Here is a 16913-nt window from a genome sequence, read left to right on the forward strand (position 1 = left end):
ACTGAGATATTAGGCCGATTAACTAATACTTACAGCTCCCTATGCAGGCACCCGCTGTAAAAGATCGGCAAAAGACGCCACCACCGGGGTTCGAACCGGCGATGCAAAAGAGAGCCTCGCTCATCAGCTCTTACAGTGCGCCAAGCCATCGCGCCACTGTATGGACTGAGATATTAGGCCGATTAACTAATACTTACAGCTCCCTATGCAGGCACCCGCTGTAAAAGATCGGCAAAAGACGCCACCACCGGGGTTCGAACCGGCGATGCAAAAGAGAGCCTCGCTCATCAGCTCTTACAGTGCGCCAAGCCATCGCGCCACTGTATGGACTGAGATATTAGGCCGATTAACTAATACTTACAGCTCCCTATGCAGGCACCCGCTGTAAAAGATCGGCAAAAGACGCCACCACCGGGGTTCGAACCGGCGATGCAAAAGAGAGCCTCGCTCATCAGCTCTTACAGTGCGCCAAGCCATCGCGCCACTGTATGGACTGAGATATTAGGCCGATTAACTAATACTTACAGCTCCCTATGCAGGCACCCGCTGTAAAAGATCGGCAAAAGACGCCACCACCGGGGTTCGAACCGGCGATGCAAAAGAGAGCCTCGCTCATCAGCTCTTACAGTGCGCCAAGCCATCGCGCCACTGTATGGACTGAGATATTAGGCCGATTAACTAATACTTACAGCTCCCTATGCAGGCACCCGCTGTAAAAGATCGGCAAAAGACGCCACCACCGGGGTTCGAACCGGCGATGCAAAAGAGAGCCTCGCTCATCAGCTCTTACAGTGCGCCAAGCCATCGCGCCACTGTATGGACTGAGATATTAGGCCGATTAACTAATACTTACAGCTCCCTATGCAGGCACCCGCTGTAAAAGATCGGCAAAAGACGCCACCACCGGGGTTCGAACCGGCGATGCAAAAGAGAGCCTCGCTCATCAGCTCTTACAGTGCGCCAAGCCATCGCGCCACTGTATGGACTGAGATATTAGGCCGATTAACTAATACTTACAGCTCCCTATGCAGGCACCCGCTGTAAAAGATCGGCAAAAGACGCCACCACCGGGGTTCGAACCGGCGATGCAAAAGAGAGCCTCGCTCATCAGCTCTTACAGTGCGCCAAGCCATCGCGCCACTGTATGGACTGAGATATTAGGCCGATTAACTAATACTTACAGCTCCCTATGCAGGCACCCGCTGTAAAAGATCGGCAAAAGACGCCACCACCGGGGTTCGAACCGGCGATGCAAAAGAGAGCCTCGCTCATCAGCTCTTACAGTGCGCCAAGCCATCGCGCCACTGTATGGACTGAGATATTAGGCCGATTAACTAATACTTACAGCTCCCTATGCAGGCACCCGCTGTAAAAGATCGGCAAAAGACGCCACCACCGGGGTTCGAACCGGCGATGCAAAAGAGAGCCTCGCTCATCAGCTCTTACAGTGCGCCAAGCCATCGCGCCACTGTATGGACTGAGATATTAGGCCGATTAACTAATACTTACAGCTCCCTATGCAGGCACCCGCTGTAAAAGATCGGCAAAAGACGCCACCACCGGGGTTCGAACCGGCGATGCAAAAGAGAGCCTCGCTCATCAGCTCTTACAGTGCGCCAAGCCATCGCGCCACTGTATGGACTGAGATATTAGGCCGATTAACTAATACTTACAGCTCCCTATGCAGGCACCCGCTGTAAAAGATCGGCAAAAGACGCCACCACCGGGGTTCGAACCGGCGATGCAAAAGAGAGCCTCGCTCATCAGCTCTTACAGTGCGCCAAGCCATCGCGCCACTGTATGGACTGAGATATTAGGCCGATTAACTAATACTCACAGCTCCCTATGCAGGCACCCGCTGTAAAAGATCGGCAAAAGACGCCACCACCGGGGTTCGAACCGGCGATGCAAAAGAGAGCCTCGCTCATCAGCTCTTACAGTGCGCCAAGCCATCGCGCCACTGTATGGACTGAGATATTAGGCCGATTAACTAATACTCACAGCTCCCTATGCAGGCACCCGCTGTAAAAGATCGGCAAAAGACGCCACCACCGGGGTTCGAACCGGCGATGCAAAAGAGAGCCTCGCTCATCAGCTCTTACAGTGCGCCAAGCCATCGCGCCACTGTATGGACTGAGATATTAGGCCGATTAACTAATACTCACAGCTCCCTATGCAGGCACCCGCTGTAAAAGATCGGCAAAAGACGCCACCACCGGGGTTCGAACCGGCGATGCAAAAGAGAGCCTCGCTCATCAGCTCTTACAGTGCGCCAAGCCATCGCGCCACTGTATGGACTGAGATATTAGGCCGATTAACTAATACTCACAGCTCCCTATGCAGGCACCCGCTGTAAAAGATCGGCAAAAGACGCCACCACCGGGGTTCGAACCGGCGATGCAAAAGAGAGCCTCGCTCATCAGCTCTTACAGTGCGCCAAGCCATCGCGCCACTGTATGGACTGAGATATTAGGCCGATTAACTAATACTCACAGCTCCCTATGCAGGCACCCGCTGTAAAAGATCGGCAAAAGACGCCACCACCGGGGTTCGAACCGGCGATGCAAAAGAGAGCCTCGCTCATCAGCTCTTACAGTGCGCCAAGCCATCGCGCCACTGTATGGACTGAGATATTAGGCCGATTAACTAATACTCACAGCTCCCTATGCAGGCACCCGCTGTAAAAGATCGGCAAAAGACGCCACCACCGGGGTTCGAACCGGCGATGCAAAAGAGAGCCTCGCTCATCAGCTCTTACAGTGCGCCAAGCCATCGCGCCACTGTATGGACTGAGATATTAGGCCGATTAACTAATACTCACAGCTCCCTATGCAGGCACCCGCTGTAAAAGATCGGCAAAAGACGCCACCACCGGGGTTCGAACCGGCGATGCAAAAGAGAGCCTCGCTCATCAGCTCTTACAGTGCGCCAAGCCATCGCGCCACTGTATGGACTGAGATATTAGGCCGATTAACTAATACTCACAGCTCCCTATGCAGGCACCCGCTGTAAAAGATCGGCAAAAGACGCCACCACCGGGGTTCGAACCGGCGATGCAAAAGAGAGCCTCGCTCATCAGCTCTTACAGTGCGCCAAGCCATCGCGCCACTGTATGGACTGAGATATTAGGCCGATTAACTAATACTCACAGCTCCCTATGCAGGCACCCGCTGTAAAAGATCGGCAAAAGACGCCACCACCGGGGTTCGAACCGGCGATGCAAAAGAGAGCCTCGCTCATCAGCTCTTACAGTGCGCCAAGCCATCGCGCCACTGTATGGACTGAGATATTAGGCCGATTAACTAATACTCACAGCTCCCTATGCAGGCACCCGCTGTAAAAGATCGGCAAAAGACGCCACCACCGGGGTTCGAACCGGCGATGCAAAAGAGAGCCTCGCTCATCAGCTCTTACAGTGCGCCAAGCCATCGCGCCACTGTATGGACTGAGATATTAGGCCGATTAACTAATACTCACAGCTCCCTATGCAGGCACCCGCTGTAAAAGATCGGCAAAAGACGCCACCACCGGGGTTCGAACCGGCGATGCAAAAGAGAGCCTCGCTCATCAGCTCTTACAGTGCGCCAAGCCATCGCGCCACTGTATGGACTGAGATATTAGGCCGATTAACTAATACTCACAGCTCCCTATGCAGGCACCCGCTGTAAAAGATCGGCAAAAGACGCCACCACCGGGGTTCGAACCGGCGATGCAAAAGAGAGCCTCGCTCATCAGCTCTTACAGTGCGCCAAGCCATCGCGCCACTGTATGGACTGAGATATTAGGCCGATTAACTAATACTCACAGCTCCCTATGCAGGCACCCGCTGTAAAAGATCGGCAAAAGACGCCACCACCGGGGTTCGAACCGGCGATGCAAAAGAGAGCCTCGCTCATCAGCTCTTACAGTGCGCCAAGCCATCGCGCCACTGTATGGACTGAGATATTAGGCCGATTAACTAATACTCACAGCTCCCTATGCAGGCACCCGCTGTAAAAGATCGGCAAAAGACGCCACCACCGGGGTTCGAACCGGCGATGCAAAAGAGAGCCTCGCTCATCAGCTCTTACAGTGCGCCAAGCCATCGCGCCACTGTATGGACTGAGATATTAGGCCGATTAACTAATACTCACAGCTCCCTATGCAGGCACCCGCTGTAAAAGATCGGCAAAAGACGCCACCACCGGGGTTCGAACCGGCGATGCAAAAGAGAGCCTCGCTCATCAGCTCTTACAGTGCGCCAAGCCATCGCGCCACTGTATGGACTGAGATATTAGGCCGATTAACTAATACTCACAGCTCCCTATGCAGGCACCCGCTGTAAAAGATCGGCAAAAGACGCCACCACCGGGGTTCGAACCGGCGATGCAAAAGAGAGCCTCGCTCATCAGCTCTTACAGTGCGCCAAGCCATCGCGCCACTGTATGGACTGAGATATTAGGCCGATTAACTAATACTCACAGCTCCCTATGCAGGCACCCGCTGTAAAAGATCGGCAAAAGACGCCACCACCGGGGTTCGAACCGGCGATGCAAAAGAGAGCCTCGCTCATCAGCTCTTACAGTGCGCCAAGCCATCGCGCCACTGTATGGACTGAGATATTAGGCCGATTAACTAATACTCACAGCTCCCTATGCAGGCACCCGCTGTAAAAGATCGGCAAAAGACGCCACCACCGGGGTTCGAACCGGCGATGCAAAAGAGAGCCTCGCTCATCAGCTCTTACAGTGCGCCAAGCCATCGCGCCACTGTATGGACTGAGATATTAGGCCGATTAACTAATACTCACAGCTCCCTATGCAGGCACCCGCTGTAAAAGATCGGCAAAAGACGCCACCACCGGGGTTCGAACCGGCGATGCAAAAGAGAGCCTCGCTCATCAGCTCTTACAGTGCGCCAAGCCATCGCGCCACTGTATGGACTGAGATATTAGGCCGATTAACTAATACTCACAGCTCCCTATGCAGGCACCCGCTGTAAAAGATCGGCAAAAGACGCCACCACCGGGGTTCGAACCGGCGATGCAAAAGAGAGCCTCGCTCATCAGCTCTTACAGTGCGCCAAGCCATCGCGCCACTGTATGGACTGAGATATTAGGCCGATTAACTAATACTCACAGCTCCCTATGCAGGCACCCGCTGTAAAAGATCGGCAAAAGACGCCACCACCGGGGTTCGAACCGGCGATGCAAAAGAGAGCCTCGCTCATCAGCTCTTACAGTGCGCCAAGCCATCGCGCCACTGTATGGACTGAGATATTAGGCCGATTAACTAATACTCACAGCTCCCTATGCAGGCACCCGCTGTAAAAGATCGGCAAAAGACGCCACCACCGGGGTTCGAACCGGCGATGCAAAAGAGAGCCTCGCTCATCAGCTCTTACAGTGCGCCAAGCCATCGCGCCACTGTATGGACTGAGATATTAGGCCGATTAACTAATACTCACAGCTCCCTATGCAGGCACCCGCTGTAAAAGATCGGCAAAAGACGCCACCACCGGGGTTCGAACCGGCGATGCAAAAGAGAGCCTCGCTCATCAGCTCTTACAGTGCGCCAAGCCATCGCGCCACTGTATGGACTGAGATATTAGGCCGATTAACTAATACTCACAGCTCCCTATGCAGGCACCCGCTGTAAAAGATCGGCAAAAGACGCCACCACCGGGGTTCGAACCGGCGATGCAAAAGAGAGCCTCGCTCATCAGCTCTTACAGTGCGCCAAGCCATCGCGCCACTGTATGGACTGAGATATTAGGCCGATTAACTAATACTCACAGCTCCCTATGCAGGCACCCGCTGTAAAAGATCGGCAAAAGACGCCACCACCGGGGTTCGAACCGGCGATGCAAAAGAGAGCCTCGCTCATCAGCTCTTACAGTGCGCCAAGCCATCGCGCCACTGTATGGACTGAGATATTAGGCCGATTAACTAATACTCACAGCTCCCTATGCAGGCACCCGCTGTAAAAGATCGGCAAAAGACGCCACCACCGGGGTTCGAACCGGCGATGCAAAAGAGAGCCTCGCTCATCAGCTCTTACAGTGCGCCAAGCCATCGCGCCACTGTATGGACTGAGATATTAGGCCGATTAACTAATACTCACAGCTCCCTATGCAGGCAGCCGCTGTAAAAGATCGGCAAAAGACGCCACCACCGGGGTTCGAACCGGCGATGCAAAAGAGAGCCTCGCTCATCAGCTCTTACAGTGCGCCAAGCCATCGCGCCACTGTATGGACTGAGATATTAGGCCGATTAACTAATACTCACAGCTCCCTATGCAGGCAGCCGCTGTAAAAGATCGGCAAAAGACGCCACCACCGGGGTTCGAACCGGCGATGCAAAAGAGAGCCTCGCTCATCAGCTCTTACAGTGCGCCAAGCCATCGCGCCACTGTATGGACTGAGATATTAGGCCGATTAACTAATACTCACAGCTCCCTATGCAGGCAGCCGCTGTAAAAGATCGGCAAAAGACGCCACCACCGGGGTTCGAACCGGCGATGCAAAAGAGAGCCTCGCTCATCAGCTCTTACAGTGCGCCAAGCCATCGCGCCACTGTATGGACTGAGATATTAGGCCGATTAACTAATACTCACAGCTCCCTATGCAGGCAGCCGCTGTAAAAGATCGGCAAAAGACGCCACCACCGGGGTTCGAACCGGCGATGCAAAAGAGAGCCTCGCTCATCAGCTCTTACAGTGCGCCAAGCCATCGCGCCACTGTATGGACTGAGATATTAGGCCGATTAACTAATACTCACAGCTCCCTATGCAGGCAGCCGCTGTAAAAGATCGGCAAAAGACGCCACCACCGGGGTTCGAACCGGCGATGCAAAAGAGAGCCTCGCTCATCAGCTCTTACAGTGCGCCAAGCCATCGCGCCACTGTATGGACTGAGATATTAGGCCGATTAACTAATACTCACAGCTCCCTATGCAGGCACCCGCTGTAAAAGATCGGCAAAAGACGCCACCACCGGGGTTCGAACCGGCGATGCAAAAGAGAGCCTCGCTCATCAGCTCTTACAGTGCGCCAAGCCATCGCGCCACTGTATGGACTGAGATATTAGGCCGATTAACTAATACTCACAGCTCCCTATGCAGGCACCCGCTGTAAAAGATCGGCAAAAGACGCCACCACCGGGGTTCGAACCGGCGATGCAAAAGAGAGCCTCGCTCATCAGCTCTTACAGTGCGCCAAGCCATCGCGCCACTGTATGGACTGAGATATTAGGCCGATTAACTAATACTCACAGCTCCCTATGCAGGCACCCGCTGTAAAAGATCGGCAAAAGACGCCACCACCGGGGTTCGAACCGGCGATGCAAAAGAGAGCCTCGCTCATCAGCTCTTACAGTGCGCCAAGCCATCGCGCCACTGTATGGACTGAGATATTAGGCCGATTAACTAATACTCACAGCTCCCTATGCAGGCACCCGCTGTAAAAGATCGGCAAAAGACGCCACCACCGGGGTTCGAACCGGCGATGCAAAAGAGAGCCTCGCTCATCAGCTCTTACAGTGCGCCAAGCCATCGCGCCACTGTATGGACTGAGATATTAGGCCGATTAACTAATACTCACAGCTCCCTATGCAGGCACCCGCTGTAAAAGATCGGCAAAAGACGCCACCACCGGGGTTCGAACCGGCGATGCAAAAGAGAGCCTCGCTCATCAGCTCTTACAGTGCGCCAAGCCATCGCGCCACTGTATGGACTGAGATATTAGGCCGATTAACTAATACTCACAGCTCCCTATGCAGGCACCCGCTGTAAAAGATCGGCAAAAGACGCCACCACCGGGGTTCGAACCGGCGATGCAAAAGAGAGCCTCGCTCATCAGCTCTTACAGTGCGCCAAGCCATCGCGCCACTGTATGGACTGAGATATTAGGCCGATTAACTAATACTCACAGCTCCCTATGCAGGCACCCGCTGTAAAAGATCGGCAAAAGACGCCACCACCGGGGTTCGAACCGGCGATGCAAAAGAGAGCCTCGCTCATCAGCTCTTACAGTGCGCCAAGCCATCGCGCCACTGTATGGACTGAGATATTAGGCCGATTAACTAATACTCACAGCTCCCTATGCAGGCACCCGCTGTAAAAGATCGGCAAAAGACGCCACCACCGGGGTTCGAACCGGCGATGCAAAAGAGAGCCTCGCTCATCAGCTCTTACAGTGCGCCAAGCCATCGCGCCACTGTATGGACTGAGATATTAGGCCGATTAACTAATACTCACAGCTCCCTATGCAGGCACCCGCTGTAAAAGATCGGCAAAAGACGCCACCACCGGGGTTCGAACCGGCGATGCAAAAGAGAGCCTCGCTCATCAGCTCTTACAGTGCGCCAAGCCATCGCGCCACTGTATGGACTGAGATATTAGGCCGATTAACTAATACTCACAGCTCCCTATGCAGGCACCCGCTGTAAAAGATCGGCAAAAGACGCCACCACCGGGGTTCGAACCGGCGATGCAAAAGAGAGCCTCGCTCATCAGCTCTTACAGTGCGCCAAGCCATCGCGCCACTGTATGGACTGAGATATTAGGCCGATTAACTAATACTCACAGCTCCCTATGCAGGCACCCGCTGTAAAAGATCGGCAAAAGACGCCACCACCGGGGTTCGAACCGGCGATGCAAAAGAGAGCCTCGCTCATCAGCTCTTACAGTGCGCCAAGCCATCGCGCCACTGTATGGACTGAGATATTAGGCCGATTAACTAATACTCACAGCTCCCTATGCAGGCACCCGCTGTAAAAGATCGGCAAAAGACGCCACCACCGGGGTTCGAACCGGCGATGCAAAAGAGAGCCTCGCTCATCAGCTCTTACAGTGCGCCAAGCCATCGCGCCACTGTATGGACTGAGATATTAGGCCGATTAACTAATACTCACAGCTCCCTATGCAGGCACCCGCTGTAAAAGATCGGCAAAAGACGCCACCACCGGGGTTCGAACCGGCGATGCAAAAGAGAGCCTCGCTCATCAGCTCTTACAGTGCGCCAAGCCATCGCGCCACTGTATGGACTGAGATATTAGGCCGATTAACTAATACTCACAGCTCCCTATGCAGGCACCCGCTGTAAAAGATCGGCAAAAGACGCCACCACCGGGGTTCGAACCGGCGATGCAAAAGAGAGCCTCGCTCATCAGCTCTTACAGTGCGCCAAGCCATCGCGCCACTGTATGGACTGAGATATTAGGCCGATTAACTAATACTCACAGCTCCCTATGCAGGCACCCGCTGTAAAAGATCGGCAAAAGACGCCACCACCGGGGTTCGAACCGGCGATGCAAAAGAGAGCCTCGCTCATCAGCTCTTACAGTGCGCCAAGCCATCGCGCCACTGTATGGACTGAGATATTAGGCCGATTAACTAATACTCACAGCTCCCTATGCAGGCACCCGCTGTAAAAGATCGGCAAAAGACGCCACCACCGGGGTTCGAACCGGCGATGCAAAAGAGAGCCTCGCTCATCAGCTCTTACAGTGCGCCAAGCCATCGCGCCACTGTATGGACTGAGATATTAGGCCGATTAACTAATACTCACAGCTCCCTATGCAGGCACCCGCTGTAAAAGATCGGCAAAAGACGCCACCACCGGGGTTCGAACCGGCGATGCAAAAGAGAGCCTCGCTCATCAGCTCTTACAGTGCGCCAAGCCATCGCGCCACTGTATGGACTGAGATATTAGGCCGATTAACTAATACTCACAGCTCCCTATGCAGGCACCCGCTGTAAAAGATCGGCAAAAGACGCCACCACCGGGGTTCGAACCGGCGATGCAAAAGAGAGCCTCGCTCATCAGCTCTTACAGTGCGCCAAGCCATCGCGCCACTGTATGGACTGAGATATTAGGCCGATTAACTAATACTCACAGCTCCCTATGCAGGCACCCGCTGTAAAAGATCGGCAAAAGACGCCACCACCGGGGTTCGAACCGGCGATGCAAAAGAGAGCCTCGCTCATCAGCTCTTACAGTGCGCCAAGCCATCGCGCCACTGTATGGACTGAGATATTAGGCCGATTAACTAATACTCACAGCTCCCTATGCAGGCACCCGCTGTAAAAGATCGGCAAAAGACGCCACCACCGGGGTTCGAACCGGCGATGCAAAAGAGAGCCTCGCTCATCAGCTCTTACAGTGCGCCAAGCCATCGCGCCACTGTATGGACTGAGATATTAGGCCGATTAACTAATACTCACAGCTCCCTATGCAGGCACCCGCTGTAAAAGATCGGCAAAAGACGCCACCACCGGGGTTCGAACCGGCGATGCAAAAGAGAGCCTCGCTCATCAGCTCTTACAGTGCGCCAAGCCATCGCGCCACTGTATGGACTGAGATATTAGGCCGATTAACTAATACTCACAGCTCCCTATGCAGGCACCCGCTGTAAAAGATCGGCAAAAGACGCCACCACCGGGGTTCGAACCGGCGATGCAAAAGAGAGCCTCGCTCATCAGCTCTTACAGTGCGCCAAGCCATCGCGCCACTGTATGGACTGAGATATTAGGCCGATTAACTAATACTCACAGCTCCCTATGCAGGCACCCGCTGTAAAAGATCGGCAAAAGACGCCACCACCGGGGTTCGAACCGGCGATGCAAAAGAGAGCCTCGCTCATCAGCTCTTACAGTGCGCCAAGCCATCGCGCCACTGTATGGACTGAGATATTAGGCCGATTAACTAATACTCACAGCTCCCTATGCAGGCACCCGCTGTAAAAGATCGGCAAAAGACGCCACCACCGGGGTTCGAACCGGCGGTGCAAAAGAGAGCCTCGCTCATCAGCTCTTACAGTGCGCCAAGCCATCGCGCCACTGTATGGACTGAGATATTAGGCCGATTAACTAATACTCACAGCTCCCTATGCAGGCACCCGCTGTAAAAGATCGGCAAAAGACGCCACCACCGGGGTTCGAACCGGCGGTGCAAAAGAGAGCCTCGCTCATCAGCTCTTTCAGTGCGCCAAGCCATCGCGCCACTGTATGGACTGAGATATTAGGCCGATTAACTAATACTTACAGCTCCCTATGCAGGCACCCGCTGTAAAAGATCGGCAAAAGACGCCACCACCGGGGTTCGAACCGGCGGTGCAAAAGAGAGCCTCGCTCATCAGCTCTTACAGTGCGCCAAGCCATCGCGCCACTGTATGGACTGAGATATTAGGCCGATTAACTAATACTTACAGCTCCCTATGCAGGCACCCGCTGTAAAAGATCGGCAAAAGACGCCACCACCGGGGTTCGAACCGGCGATGCAAAAGAGAGCCTCGCTCATCAGCTCTTACAGTGCGCCAAGCCATCGCGCCACTGTATGGACTGAGCTATTAGGCCGATTAACTAATACTTACAGCTCCCTATGCAGGCACCCGCTGTAAAAGATCGGCAAAAGACGCCACCACCGGGGTTCGAACCGGCGATGCAAAAGAGAGCCTCGCTCATCAGCTCTTACAGTGCGCCAAGCCATCGCGCCACTGTATGGACTGAGCTATTAGGCCGATTAACTAATACTTACAGCTCCCTATGCAGGCACCCGCTGTAAAAGATCGGCAAAAGACGCCACCACCGGGGTTCGAACCGGCGATGCAAAAGAGAGCCTCGCTCATCAGCTCTTACAGTGCGCCAAGCCATCGCGCCACTGTATGGACTGAGCTATTAGGCCGATTAACTAATACTTACAGCTCCCTATGCAGGCACCCGCTGTAAAAGATCGGCAAAAGACGCCACCACCGGGGTTCGAACCGGCGATGCAAAAGAGAGCCTCGCTCATCAGCTCTTACAGTGCGCCAAGCCATCGCGCCACTGTATGGACTGAGCTATTAGGCCGATTAACTAATACTTACAGCTCCCTATGCAGGCACCCGCTGTAAAAGATCGGCAAAAGACGCCACCACCGGGGTTCGAACCGGCGATGCAAAAGAGAGCCTCGCTCATCAGCTCTTACAGTGCGCCAAGCCATCGCGCCACTGTATGGACTGAGCTATTAGGCCGATTAACTAATACTTACAGCTCCCTATGCAGGCACCCGCTGTAAAAGATCGGCAAAAGACGCCACCACCGGGGTTCGAACCGGCGATGCAAAAGAGAGCCTCGCTCATCAGCTCTTACAGTGCGCCAAGCCATCGCGCCACTGTATGGACTGAGCTATTAGGCCGATTAACTAATACTTACAGCTCCCTATGCAGGCACCCGCTGTAAAAGATCGGCAAAAGACGCCACCACCGGGGTTCGAACCGGCGATGCAAAAGAGAGCCTCGCTCATCAGCTCTTACAGTGCGCCAAGCCATCGCGCCACTGTATGGACTGAGCTATTAGGCCGATTAACTAATACTTACAGCTCCCTATGCAGGCACCCGCTGTAAAAGATCGGCAAAAGACGCCACCACCGGGGTTCGAACCGGCGATGCAAAAGAGAGCCTCGCTCATCAGCTCTTACAGTGCGCCAAGCCATCGCGCCACTGTATGGACTGAGCTATTAGGCCGATTAACTAATACTTACAGCTCCCTATGCAGGCACCCGCTGTAAAAGATCGGCAAAAGACGCCACCACCGGGGTTCGAACCGGCGATGCAAAAGAGAGCCTCGCTCATCAGCTCTTACAGTGCGCCAAGCCATCGCGCCACTGTATGGACTGAGCTATTAGGCCGATTAACTAATACTTACAGCTCCCTATGCAGGCACCCGCTGTAAAAGATCGGCAAAAGACGCCACCACCGGGGTTCGAACCGGCGATGCAAAAGAGAGCCTCGCTCATCAGCTCTTACAGTGCGCCAAGCCATCGCGCCACTGTATGGACTGAGCTATTAGGCCGATTAACTAATACTTACAGCTCCCTATGCAGGCACCCGCTGTAAAAGATCGGCAAAAGACGCCACCACCGGGGTTCGAACCGGCGATGCAAAAGAGAGCCTCGCTCATCAGCTCTTACAGTGCGCCAAGCCATCGCGCCACTGTATGGACTGAGCTATTAGGCCGATTAACTAATACTTACAGCTCCCTATGCAGGCACCCGCTGTAAAAGATCGGCAAAAGACGCCACCACCGGGGTTCGAACCGGCGATGCAAAAGAGAGCCTCGCTCATCAGCTCTTACAGTGCGCCAAGCCATCGCGCCACTGTATGGACTGAGCTATTAGGCCGATTAACTAATACTTACAGCTCCCTATGCAGGCACCCGCTGTAAAAGATCGGCAAAAGACGCCACCACCGGGGTTCGAACCGGCGATGCAAAAGAGAGCCTCGCTCATCAGCTCTTACAGTGCGCCAAGCCATCGCGCCACTGTATGGACTGAGCTATTAGGCCGATTAACTAATACTTACAGCTCCCTATGCAGGCACCCGCTGTAAAAGATCGGCAAAAGACGCCACCACCGGGGTTCGAACCGGCGATGCAAAAGAGAGCCTCGCTCATCAGCTCTTACAGTGCGCCAAGCCATCGCGCCACTGTATGGACTGAGCTATTAGGCCGATTAACTAATACTTACAGCTCCCTATGCAGGCACCCGCTGTAAAAGATCGGCAAAAGACGCCACCACCGGGGTTCGAACCGGCGATGCAAAAGAGAGCCTCGCTCATCAGCTCTTACAGTGCGCCAAGCCATCGCGCCACTGTATGGACTGAGCTATTAGGCCGATTAACTAATACTTACAGCTCCCTATGCAGGCACCCGCTGTAAAAGATCGGCAAAAGACGCCACCACCGGGGTTCGAACCGGCGATGCAAAAGAGAGCCTCGCTCATCAGCTCTTACAGTGCGCCAAGCCATCGCGCCACTGTATGGACTGAGCTATTAGGCCGATTAACTAATACTTACAGCTCCCTATGCAGGCACCCGCTGTAAAAGATCGGCAAAAGACGCCACCACCGGGGTTCGAACCGGCGATGCAAAAGAGAGCCTCGCTCATCAGCTCTTACAGTGCGCCAAGCCATCGCGCCACTGTATGGACTGAGCTATTAGGCCGATTAACTAATACTTACAGCTCCCTATGCAGGCACCCGCTGTAAAAGATCGGCAAAAGACGCCACCACCGGGGTTCGAACCGGCGATGCAAAAGAGAGCCTCGCTCATCAGCTCTTACAGTGCGCCAAGCCATCGCGCCACTGTATGGACTGAGCTATTAGGCCGATTAACTAATACTTACAGCTCCCTATGCAGGCACCCGCTGTAAAAGATCGGCAAAAGACGCCACCACCGGGGTTCGAACCGGCGATGCAAAAGAGAGCCTCGCTCATCAGCTCTTACAGTGCGCCAAGCCATCGCGCCACTGTATGGACTGAGCTATTAGGCCGATTAACTAATACTTACAGCTCCCTATGCAGGCACCCGCTGTAAAAGATCGGCAAAAGACGCCACCACCGGGGTTCGAACCGGCGATGCAAAAGAGAGCCTCGCTCATCAGCTCTTACAGTGCGCCAAGCCATCGCGCCACTGTATGGACTGAGCTATTAGGCCGATTAACTAATACTTACAGCTCCCTATGCAGGCACCCGCTGTAAAAGATCGGCAAAAGACGCCACCACCGGGGTTCGAACCGGCGATGCAAAAGAGAGCCTCGCTCATCAGCTCTTACAGTGCGCCAAGCCATCGCGCCACTGTATGGACTGAGCTATTAGGCCGATTAACTAATACTTACAGCTCCCTATGCAGGCACCCGCTGTAAAAGATCGGCAAAAGACGCCACCACCGGGGTTCGAACCGGCGATGCAAAAGAGAGCCTCGCTCATCAGCTCTTACAGTGCGCCAAGCCATCGCGCCACTGTATGGACTGAGCTATTAGGCCGATTAACTAATACTTACAGCTCCCTATGCAGGCACCCGCTGTAAAAGATCGGCAAAAGACGCCACCACCGGGGTTCGAACCGGCGATGCAAAAGAGAGCCTCGCTCATCAGCTCTTACAGTGCGCCAAGCCATCGCGCCACTGTATGGACTGAGCTATTAGGCCGATTAACTAATACTTACAGCTCCCTATGCAGGCACCCGCTGTAAAAGATCGGCAAAAGACGCCACCACCGGGGTTCGAACCGGCGATGCAAAAGAGAGCCTCGCTCATCAGCTCTTACAGTGCGCCAAGCCATCGCGCCACTGTATGGACTGAGCTATTAGGCCGATTAACTAATACTTACAGCTCCCTATGCAGGCACCCGCTGTAAAAGATCGGCAAAAGACGCCACCACCGGGGTTCGAACCGGCGATGCAAAAGAGAGCCTCGCTCATCAGCTCTTACAGTGCGCCAAGCCATCGCGCCACTGTATGGACTGAGCTATTAGGCCGATTAACTAATACTTACAGCTCCCTATGCAGGCACCCGCTGTAAAAGATCGGCAAAAGACGCCACCACCGGGGTTCGAACCGGCGATGCAAAAGAGAGCCTCGCTCATCAGCTCTTACAGTGCGCCAAGCCATCGCGCCACTGTATGGACTGAGCTATTAGGCCGATTAACTAATACTTACAGCTCCCTATGCAGGCACCCGCTGTAAAAGATCGGCAAAAGACGCCACCACCGGGGTTCGAACCGGCGATGCAAAAGAGAGCCTCGCTCATCAGCTCTTACAGTGCGCCAAGCCATCGCGCCACTGTATGGACTGAGCTATTAGGCCGATTAACTAATACTTACAGCTCCCTATGCAGGCACCCGCTGTAAAAGATCGGCAAAAGACGCCACCACCGGGGTTCGAACCGGCGATGCAAAAGAGAGCCTCGCTCATCAGCTCTTACAGTGCGCCAAGCCATCGCGCCACTGTATGGACTGAGCTATTAGGCCGATTAACTAATACTTACAGCTCCCTATGCAGGCACCCGCTGTAAAAGATCGGCAAAAGACGCCACCACCGGGGTTCGAACCGGCGATGCAAAAGAGAGCCTCGCTCATCAGCTCTTACAGTGCGCCAAGCCATCGCGCCACTGTATGGACTGAGCTATTAGGCCGATTAACTAATACTTACAGCTCCCTATGCAGGCACCCGCTGTAAAAGATCGGCAAAAGACGCCACCACCGGGGTTCGAACCGGCGATGCAAAAGAGAGCCTCGCTCATCAGCTCTTACAGTGCGCCAAGCCATCGCGCCACTGTATGGACTGAGCTATTAGGCCGATTAACTAATACTTACAGCTCCCTATGCAGGCACCCGCTGTAAAAGATCGGCAAAAGACGCCACCACCGGGGTTCGAACCGGCGATGCAAAAGAGAGCCTCGCTCATCAGCTCTTACAGTGCGCCAAGCCATCGCGCCACTGTATGGACTGAGCTATTAGGCCGATTAACTAATACTTACAGCTCCCTATGCAGGCACCCGCTGTAAAAGATCGGCAAAAGACGCCACCACCGGGGTTCGAACCGGCGATGCAAAAGAGAGCCTCGCTCATCAGCTCTTACAGTGCGCCAAGCCATCGCGCCACTGTATGGACTGAGCTATTAGGCCGATTAACTAATACTTACAGCTCCCTATGCAGGCACCCGCTGTAAAAGATCGGCAAAAGACGCCACCACCGGGGTTCGAACCGGCGATGCAAAAGAGAGCCTCGCTCATCAGCTCTTACAGTGCGCCAAGCCATCGCGCCACTGTATGGACTGAGATATTAGGCCGATTAACTAATACTTACAGCTCCCTATGCAGGCACCCGCTGTAAAAGATCGGCAAAAGACGCCACCACCGGGGTTCGAACCGGCGATGCAAAAGAGAGCCTCGCTCATCAGCTCTTACAGTGCGCCAAGCCATCGCGCCACTGTATGGACTGAGCTATTAGGCCGATTAACTAATACTTACAGCTCCCTATGCAGGCACCCGCTGTAAAAGATCGGCAAAAGACGCCACCACCGGGGTTCGAACCGGCGATGCAAAAGAGAGCCTCGCTCATCAGCTCTTACAGTGCGCCAAGCCATCGCGCCACTGTATGGACTGAGATATTAGGCCGATTA

The sequence above is a fragment of the Apostichopus japonicus genome, chromosome 9 (genome assembly GCF_037975245.1).
Source record: "Apostichopus japonicus isolate 1M-3 chromosome 9, ASM3797524v1, whole genome shotgun sequence".
NCBI lineage: Eukaryota > Metazoa > Echinodermata > Holothuroidea > Aspidochirotida > Stichopodidae > Apostichopus > Apostichopus japonicus.